Below are 10,845 nucleotides of genomic sequence, written 5' to 3'. Positions count from 1 at the left end.
TAAATCAATCTTCAATGTTTTATTAGTGTTTACGATCGCGCGTTTACATGGGCGAGTATCATTATGAATAAAATTTGTACTAGTAATTCACTGAAGCAAAAGCTGGTAAATAGGATAAGCCTCAAACACTTGCAGGTGTATTATTGATTACGGGTACATAGTTATTTACATTCTGAGAGAAACTTATTGTACGCCAATGAGAGATAATCTCTCGTGGTATGCCAGGTTCATTCACGGCCACGTCGTCACGAATCTGCTACTCTGCAGTTTGGTCCTTTTCTGTCGTTGAATTGCATGTCGTTCGAGGTGTGCACATCTAAACCCTTAATTTGTTTACTCTGCAGATGATTTCCTAAAGGTCCATCCTTATGCATTTTAAAAGTGTTGAATGTATTGCATTATAGATGACTGAGAAACTCTCATCGACTGATGCGGGAGCCTGAAGTATTGTTTTGGAATGCATTATATTTACTCAGTGCTGAAGTCCGTTTAGATATGTGTTTGACTGAGAAGAAATAGACAGATAGCATTAGTCAGGTGATACACAAGAGGAAATAATTAACTTTATTGGTTCAGTGCATGAATTAAGTTATTGTTAGCATAGAGGGTTAAACATCGTATTCATCAACCTTCAGCCACACGGCCTTCATCGCCTATTACTAGCCTTTGATATTCGTGTTAATCTACAAATATATATTTTAACAAAGGATATCATTTAGTCTGATTTAAATACTGCATTAATAAGGTATGTAAAACTTGGTTAATATTTAGTTTTAAACATTTCAATTTATGTCTTCGCTACATTAATGAAAAGTATAGACCATGTAGACTGTATTTAAAATTACTAATATTTAAAACATAAGTTCTTTGTATTTACTTAAACAATAACATCGAAGACTGTTAACAGTGCAGTTGAGTCCAATTTTAAGTAATAGGATAGATTTTACTTACATTATGTATCCAAGTCAAAGATAGATGGTGTGCGCTATTGATATACTATAAATTTATTGTTAGTTGGTTGACTTTTACCTTTATATAAAAAGAATATATTATTCAACCAAACAGTTAATTACACGTAAACAAATATATCGAGATGAGCAGTCGCAGAGTCATTTCATTATTGTATACCATGTGTAATTAAATTGTTATGTGCATGATGTGGCTAAGTAAATTAATTAAATTAATGCCCAGAAAGAAAAGAGATGATAATAAATTTAATATAAACATAAGTTTGATTAATGTCCAATACTAGTATCTATCGAGCATTGTTGAAGGTGAACTCTTTTATTCAGCATATAGGGTAATTTTGAAAAATGAAATATACACATAACGTTCATACATAGAGTGTGTATTTTATTTCGATTTTTACAGATCTAGTTCTATGAGGCTTCAATAAAACGTGATGTACTGGTTGCTGCCAATCCCACTAAGGTAAATGTTCAGATAATAGGGGTTTTAATACCCTACAGCACCTTCCGGTATTTTCTATGTAATCCTTACGCTTTTACAAGTTAGTGTGAATATCCAATGGATAAGTCGGCGGAGAAAATACACAGGGGGAAAGATACATAATCAAGAGAGTTTGTATTCATCTTATCTTGAAAGAACATTAGTGTGTTTACAGAATCAATACCTCACCATCTGTGCTACTTAGAGAATATATTCAAATCTGCAGTTCAACCATGTTAACCATTCGCTTCTCAACGGAAGTACAAATACAAATTATCAATATAGTTTAATATTTAACTCAAATAAAAAGCTACAGGTCATATCTGTAGTGACACACACATATATGATCGCAATTCATTTGACAGATTTTCGTTCATTCATAAACCGTCTAAATTCATTATTGTGTGCCCAAACAGTATGGAAATAGGAAGCTGAAATACGACGATAACAATTTATTAACAATGAGGACAGGCTCTGCTTTGTAGCGGACGAGAGCGTTGTCCAGTGTCAATGTCTTGAACAGTCGATAACTGATTCAAACAAAATGTACAAAGCAGCAATTTATTATTTAAACTCAGCAGAAAACACGTATAATTGATTCAATAAGTCTCGGAAAAAATATTTCCCCATAAATTACCATAATAACGAAGCTTTTATCACATATATTTTTGCACCCTCACATTAAGGAAATCCGATCCTCAGCCAGAAAGAATAACTCCAAAAATTAATATTTAATTTTAAATGCATCAAAATGAAGCTTGAAAATGAAATTTTTTTATGCAACAATTTTTATCTTATTCATCTTTATATGATTCAAGGTCTTTGGAAGTATTAGAAACAAGAGGCCCAAGGGCCTTATAGGTCACCTGAGCATCATGCAACAACTTTCCAACGATTGAATTTGGTTTATGTTCTAAACTAGACATCATGACATTCCCAATTTTGAAAGAGACACCATTGCTAATCATAACTACCGGGAATACACTTAGCATGTTTGTTTTGGTTACTTAATATCCATAGACAGAGTAGGGGAACAAAATAATGCATTCAACTAATCAGTAATATTCAGCAATAATCAGTAGTGCCACTTCCACACATGAACCCCTGACTCTTGGTCCACACTTTTCACAATTTTGGAAAAGGCACCCTTGCTTATCAATAATGTTTGATTAATGCAAAGGAGCAGATATCAAACAATTAATTCATTTTCAGTACATAAGTAGACCTCCCTCTATGGTACCCCTGACCCAGGGGCCTTGAAATCCACAATTCAGAAAGAATGGTGCTTGTTCATCATAGCTATATATTAGGTAGTTCATCTGCTAAATACCCAGGAGCGGAGAATATTCAAATATTTAATGTATTTTCACCATATAATCAATAGAGCCCCACCCTAAGACCAGAACCCCTGACCCTGGGGCCATAAAATTCACAAACAGAGAAGAAGATTTTCAAAGAATGAATGTATTTTCACTCTTTAATCAATAAATTAAAGCCCCGCCCTAACACCAGAATCCCTGACCCCGGGACCATAACATTCACAATTTTGGAAGAGGCCTTCTTCCTCATCATAACTCTGTACTTAGTTAATTTATTTAATTCCAAGGAGCAGAGAAGAAGATTTTTAAAGAAATACTGTAAACCAATTATTATACGCGTCATTTTTAATTCGCGACTGACCGCTAGAGAACTAATCCGCGACGATTTATTTCCGCGAACAAGTGGTCATATTTTTTTTTTATTTCCACATATAATTGTGGTATCAAATTAAAAATTTTTATCCGCCCATAAACTAGGTAAAATGCTACCGTGAGTACTGCTTACGCATTATCATTCAAGACATTCTGTGCATTGCGTCCGTTTAAAATCTTATATCCGCACCTAAAGTAGGTAAAATGTTACCATGAGTATACTTCTTACGCATTATTCACGACGCTCGAATGAAAATCAGGAAAAAATCGAGGAAATTAAAGTTGATTTCAAACTCTCGTGTGTAAAAGTACCTCATGCTAATTGGGTAATTGACGCTTTACAAGATCTACATAGCCAAAGGGCAATTATTATAAATGGTTGGGACAGAGCAGGACTGGGCCATAATTAGTCGTAATTAACCAGGCTATCTCTAACTCGTCTGTGACAATAATGAACAATAATAACACAAGCTGAAACAATTATTGACGTTTTAATCATTTTTAGACAAATAGTTTTAGATTTGCCATTCGTTTATATCTTTTTTCTGAATGTTTGTAATTAAATTTCAACTGCTTCTAGAACACTAGAGTTCTTCCGTGATTACTTGTTGAACCGTCGGGATCGGTATTCAAAAAAGGGTAAATAACTCTAATCATAACAACTGGTTCGCGACGATAAATATCCGCGAGCAGAGGTTACTCGCGGAACTCGCGGATATTTATCGCACGCGTATAATACTTGGTTTACAGTAATGCATTTTCAATATAAAAAATGCCCTAGCACTAGAACCCCTGACCCTGGGGCCATGAATTTCACAATTTTGGTAGAGGACTCAATGGTCATTATATTCATGTTAACAGTTTGACTGCTTGATGTCCAGGTAAAAGAAGATCTTTAAAGATTGCATTAATTTTAGTGGTTTTGGCCCCATCCCTCAGGCCCCAGGGGGACAGGGACCATGAAATTCTCAATTTTTGTTCCACTTCACCCATAGATGCTTTATGCAAAATTTGGTGGAAATTGGTTGAGTGGTTGCAGAGAAGAAACTAAAAATGTTTAAAAGTTTACGACCGATTGACAACGAACGTCGAACGACGTACACATGGACGAAAATAGATAGCAAAAGGTCACCTGAGTGACTCAGGTGACCTGAAAAAGGTCTTATAAAAGTTAACATTTGTACCCTGAAAGGAAAAAATATGATATAGTTTTAGAGAAAGAAGATTTTCTTAAATCCAGCCTTAGATACCCCATTGCTTATTAGCATGATATGAAATAGGAAGTGATTTATTGTGTCTTCCAATGATAGCAAAAGCCTTTTACACTATGTATTATAGAATACATGACAGAAATAGAAGACAAAAATACCTTAAGTATAAAAATCATGACAATTTCTCTGATTCTGAATGGCTGGATACCTATCATTTTTCAACCTAAAATATATTTGTTGATCAATTTGCAATTAGAAAATGCATGGCTGATACTTCAATTCGCTTTTTCTGAAAAAATATTGGAGATTTGACAAAATCCCCTATATAATATGATAAACTTTAATCTCTAACTTTAAAGAAATACTGTGGATAAATTTAAATAAGTTTGTGGATTCAGAGATACTTTAGTGAGTATTTTTGATTACTTAACTGTTAATTTTATAAACCTGAGGATCTGACTACCTTAATATACTTGGATGGTGGAAGAGGGAGCTAATTATGCTAAATATTTTCTAGGGAAAAGCTAAGCTTCAAAATATGAAGTAAAACATCAAGATTGTTTTTATTCACATTTCCTGAAAGTATATTGAAGATTTACTGATCTCTCCCATATCATACGATTATCTAAGGTGAATTTTGAAGAACTATCATGGGTGTATACACATGACTTAGAGAATTCAGAGACTTTTTTATAAGTATTTTTAATTATTCAATTCCTGATTTTCAGAACCTGAGGATCGGACTACCTATAAGCTAAAAGATTCATTTAAAACAGTGTGATATCATCTTTAAGTTTGTTATTTTAAAGGTGCATTAACACACATTTGAAGTTAATATTTTCTGTATAATATCACATTTTAATAGCATTTCTCAGGAAAATAAATTAAAATGGTTTCATCTTAAAGTTATTGACACTTAAATTTTTGGATGGGTTTGATTGACACATCCTTGGACTTTTACAGTTTTGAATGTTGTTCTTAATAGTTTAAAAAAGTGGCAGTCTTGTTACTTATTAATGGAAAATATTAATACTTTAATCCAGAAAAATAATTATAATCAGAGTAGAAATGTCCGAAAGCAAAATCCCTTCACAAGTATTGTCAGTTGGCGCTTAGAATTGTTTACATAGTTTAGCAAATTGAACACATCCGTGAGATTTACATACATGTAATTTTTAGCTCTACTGGTCAGAGACCAGAAGAGCTTATGCGACAGTAATGCGTCCGGCGTCCGTCCGTCTGTCTGTCTGTCTGTCTGTCTGTCCGTCTGTCTGTCCGTCTGTCTGTAAACAATTTTCAAAACGCTACTCCTCCTACAATTTTAGTCTGATTTCAATATAACTTGGCACACAAGTAGACTACACTAAGATACATAGAATAGTGCATCGGTTTTTGATTTCGATGAACGGTGTTGCCATGGTTACTAAAAATAGAATTTTCTGTGAAATTCCTTTAAAACGCTACTCCTTCCACAGTTTTGGTCTGATTTCAATATAACTTGGCAAACTAGTAGACCACACTAAGATACATAAAATAGTGCATCGGTTTTTGATTTCGATGAACGGTGTTGCCATGGTTACTAAAAATAGAATTTTCTGTGAAATTCCTTTAAAACGCTACTCCTTCTACAGTTTTGGTCTGATTTCAATATAACTTGGCACACAAGTAGACTACACTAAGATACATAGAATAGTGCATCGGTTTTTAATTTCGATGAACGGTGTTGCCATGGTTACTAAAAATAGAATTTTCTGTGAAATTCCTTAAAAACGCTACTCCTTCTACAGTTCTAGTTTGATTTCAATATAACTTGGCACACAAGTAGACTACACTAAGATACATAGAATAGTGCATCGGTTTTTAATTTCGATGAACGATGTTGTAATGGTTACTAAAAATAGAATTTTTCTGTGAAATTCCTTAAAAACGCTACTTCTTCTACAGTTTTGGTCTGATTTCAATATAACTTGGCACACAAGTAGACTACACTAAGATACATAGAATAGTGCATCGGTTTTTAATTTCGATGAACGATGTTGCCATGGTTACTAAAAATAGAATTTTCTGTGAAATTCTTTAAAAACGCTACTCCTTCTACAGTTTTGGTCTGATTTCAGTATAACTTGGCACACAAGTAGACTACCCTAAGATACATAGAATAGTGCATCGGTTTCTGATTTCGATGAACGGTGTTACCATGGTTACTAAAAATAGAATTTTCTGTGAAATTCCTTAAAAACGCTACTCCTTCTACAGTTCTAGCTTGATTTCAAAATAAGTTGGCACACAAGTAGACTACACAAAGATACATAAAATAGTGCAATGGTTTTTGATAAGTACATACCAGTAGAGCTACAGTCTCGACAGAGACTTCTGGTTGTAAAAATGGCACGAGTTCTGTTATTTTTAAGGTTTACGAGTAGGTTCAATTGTTAAAGTCTGCTCACCACAACTGCACGGACTGACAATATACTGCGTTTTGCTTTCGAACATTTCTACTCGGAGTTTCCTGTATTAAAAATTTTATATTTTCATTAATACACAACAAGATGGCCACTTTTAATAAGTATTAAGAATACAATTTCAAATTTGTGAAAGTGCAAGGATTTGTCAATCAAACCCATCCAAAATTTTAAGTTTCAATAACTTTAAGATTAGATAAGATGTTTAATATATTTTCGTGTGAAATGCTATTGCAATATATGAGTCGTGATATTATACAGAAAATTTGAGAAAAATATTAACTTCAAATCTGTGTCTATGCACCTTTAATACTGTAAATTAAAAATCACATATTTTCGTGGGATCAAAATTTCGTGATTTGAGTAAAAACTCATGTTTGGGATTTGAATTCGTGGATAAAGAATTGTTGAGTTGTTACGTATGTAACATTTTACATTTCGTGGTGGACATGAAATTGTGGGTCTCGTCATACCTCTAAAACAACAAAAATTAACCCCCATAAAAATTTGTGATTTTGCAGAACTCCATTTCTTGCAAAACACAACACAAATAAATACAACATTCACCTGACACAGTTCAATAAGTACACATTGCATACCTAATTCAATGAATGAGAAAAAGGTCTAAAAGAGTACATTATGAACACTATAAAATAAATGTTTTTAGTAGGTTATAAGCCTCAGACTGTACATTATGTGAGAAAAAAGAACTATAATTGGACCTAACGGTCCTACAACCTTTCTTTCTTCTCACAGAATGGAGTTTGGCCTGTTACTTTTACATAAATAATGTACACGATACAGTGTTCAGTTATGTCCCCATGAGGAGTGATTAGAGAGAGAGGTATAAACATGTTATCACAGTCAGTCCTATTTAATGCAAAATGTAAATGACACCTTATCATGAAGTTTTGGATACTAATATGAAAAATTGAATTTGAAATAGACATTAACCGATTCATTTGATACTCTGGGCAATGCTAGCAAACAGGTTCACTTACTTATAGAATGGCCAATAACATTATTAAATAATCCAAATGCTCTCGAGAAAATTTACCTATTGACAGATTTTATAAATTAATCATTTATCATATTTATTACAAGCTGATCAGCAATTAATGTGAAGTATATTCTCTCTCTGAGCATCTCTAATGTATTGGAAAGGCAATTAGTATCCGTTAGATGGTACCGTGAGGACACCCCTATGAGATTTATTATGTACAAAACATGCGCAGAAAACCAATGATTCGCTCTGATAGTACTACTTAAAGAGGAAAATAGAGAGAGGAGTATAACATAAAAGACGAAGTTAATTCACCTTTCCCGCATTTTATTCAAAGCAAGTTAACCGTACGGTGAATTCTAGCTAAGTTACACTTGTAACATACTTTTGTGTGTCTTGGTTGAAGGTGATTGCATCATGTCTATGGATAGACCGTTTTTAGTGGTAGTGTGTTTACTTCAGGTAGTGGGATCCAGCAACGTCAGTCAGAGGTAAGGACATACAAATTAACAAACAAACAGGGTAAAACATTTTAAAAAAAAAAAGACAAAGTACACTTAGCTTTAGTCACTCAAGTCACAGTTTTACTAGTAGTTCACTCATCCCACCGTGGTAAGGAAATAATTTGCATAAATGATAGATGTCTTCATGTAGATATATACAATTATGGATACACGAGCGGTTGTATTGTTTGCTCCTATCAACACCATATAATTATTCACGAATGATTGAATGAAAATTTTATTGAAAGTCTCTTGTTTGGAATGACATGGATACGAACAGTGATTCTCTATTTTCACAGTCAACAGTTTAATCAGATGCAATTAAGCAACTGCACTTACTATAGGCACTGATCAAATGATTACAATTACTGTTGTCGCATGGCGCAGTTTAGAGCGTCTGCCCTAGAGTCGCCAAGTAAGGAGTTGATCCTTTCGTCGCGGGTTCGAATCCCACTGTGGAACATGAGGTCGATCCTTCGGATAAGACCGTATTAATCGAGGTCCCTTGTCGCAGTAGGTGTTGGAAAAAAAGACACCCCCCCCCCTCCACTGCTCAATGGGCATAAGTACCAATAATAGGACGTGGACGTCTCCATATGTGTGAAAAAAAGTTAACAACAAATTTTCTGTTACGGCTTATTATTCTTGAAAAAAAAAATAAGGAAATGGTACAGATATTCTTATCCGACCTCGGGGTAAGTTTCAGCAAAATATGAAATCACTCCAAGATGTATAATGCCATGCACATTTCTGTACCCATTCTGTCTAAATAAATATATTCGAACATCTTACAAAATGTAAAGGTGTTGATTTTATACCAACTACAAATTTAAGGCGAGCATAATTATGAAAGTTTGTTGATTAGAAAAATCACGATATTTCCAGGTATATTAGAAACGTTTGGCTTCTAAAGAACAAAAAGCCGAAAGAGTTGTTTTTATCACACTAGAAATACTACTTTTGCCCGTTACAGGAATGCTTGAACATTCAGTAGGAAGTTTGGTTTACAGGGCCATTGTTGCACTCATTTTAGTTTACAAATTCAAAATAGGGCTCATTGACATCTAAGAATTGGAAGAAAATATCTGTGATATTGATTATAGTATCGGTTTTCTTCACATTTTATTTATGAATTCCACATGTTCCAGTATGCACTGTCCGATTTTCCTTACTTTAATTTACCCGACTCAATTGTTTGCATTACAAAGGAACACTCGAGTTGAATTTCAAATCTCGAGAATGTGAAATATGTAGAAAAGACTTGTCAACTATACTGTAGTTTTAGTGAACTGAGACTCAAACAAGGTATTACCTTTTGGACATTACAGAATTTTGGAAGGCAGCAATTTATTCTGGCAAACGAACAGACTGTTTTCTTTTTCTTGGCCGTCTGGACACACATTAATGCTATGTATCATAATGGTATACAGTTGTGACATTTCTTGAAAGCTGAACATACAAGAAAAGGAATTTACAGTCATTCTCCGACAACAGATAAATAAACACAATGGAAGACATGTGGCAATTTCGTGGCGTTTTTTTTTTTTTTTTTTGCTTCATTCTATCATCTGGTCAAAATTTCTGTTTATTGAAAACACGATTAAAAGTAGGAGCTGCGCCTACAATACCCGAATATTTACATTTTCAGAGATATAATAAACTATTATATAATATTGTTTTTCATATATTGGAAACATTAAATGTAATCGTTTTGGAAAACACCATCTCTGGTCATATTTGAGATTGATAGAGCAAGGTTTCTTTGTTCTAATAATGAATGTAAACTAAAGGAGAAAATTCATAGTCCCCTATTTTCGTTTAATAACTTCACAAATAACTGTTTTTCATTAGAACCATATCTTGAATAATTTTTTATCTTCATTTTTCTGGAAATGCTAGTTTCACCTTAACTTTCTTTAAAACTTTATATATTCTCTTTTAATACCTACAGCAGAAGAATGTAAAGTCAGGGGTGTATGCATCTTAAATGCTATGTTGATCTGATTTCAGTAAATTATTGTTATTTTATTTTTCAATATTGCCAAGGCTACGTAATCGTAGTTCTGGCCAACACTTTACATCCTTTATTGTAATGGCAGCATTGGTTTTATCAATGCCAGCTTCACGTAAAAAAAGAAAATCACATTGTATTAATATTGGCATTTGATTTCTATCTTTCAGACACGAGTTTTTTGATGTCATTCTTAACGAAGACTACGATCCCCGGGTGCCCCCGTTACTTAAAGGTTTGGCATAATTTTATGACATAAAAACATTAACATTTTTACAAGTATTCTCTGAGGAAGACGAAAAGTAGATCAATGTTAGTTATACAAGGCTAAGTTTACAAAAACATAGTAAATTTACAGCTCCAATATAGGATTACGACGGAAGAGGTTCACATATCACAGAAGTGCAATTTTATTCAAAGCTGCTCTACTCATTGGGATTTCACGGAGAATTAAATAAAATGTTTTTGTCGAATGTGACGTTAATTATTTCTGTTCTACCAGGAAATCAAGTTCT

General features: G+C 33.6%; 1 long non-coding RNA gene across 1 annotated transcript; it reads left to right on the top strand.

Annotated features, from left to right (window-relative positions):
• Positions 1-557: 557 nt before the first annotated feature.
• Positions 558-10,567, top strand: LOC134273355 (uncharacterized). The gene is made up of 4 exons (XR_009993387.1): positions 558-745; positions 1,372-1,431; positions 8,223-8,307; positions 10,501-10,567. It is a non-coding gene; the product is annotated as an uncharacterized LOC134273355 (long non-coding RNA).
• Positions 10,568-10,845: the final 278 nt, after the last annotated feature.

Source organism: Saccostrea cucullata, unplaced genomic scaffold (assembly GCF_032062105.1).
Source record: "Saccostrea cucullata isolate Sc308-1 unplaced genomic scaffold, CSIRO_AGI_Scuc_v1 ctg7674, whole genome shotgun sequence".
NCBI lineage: Eukaryota > Metazoa > Mollusca > Bivalvia > Ostreida > Ostreidae > Saccostrea > Saccostrea cuccullata.
Note: the sequence above shows the minus strand (reverse complement) of the source record. Positions and strands in the feature narration are given on the sequence as shown.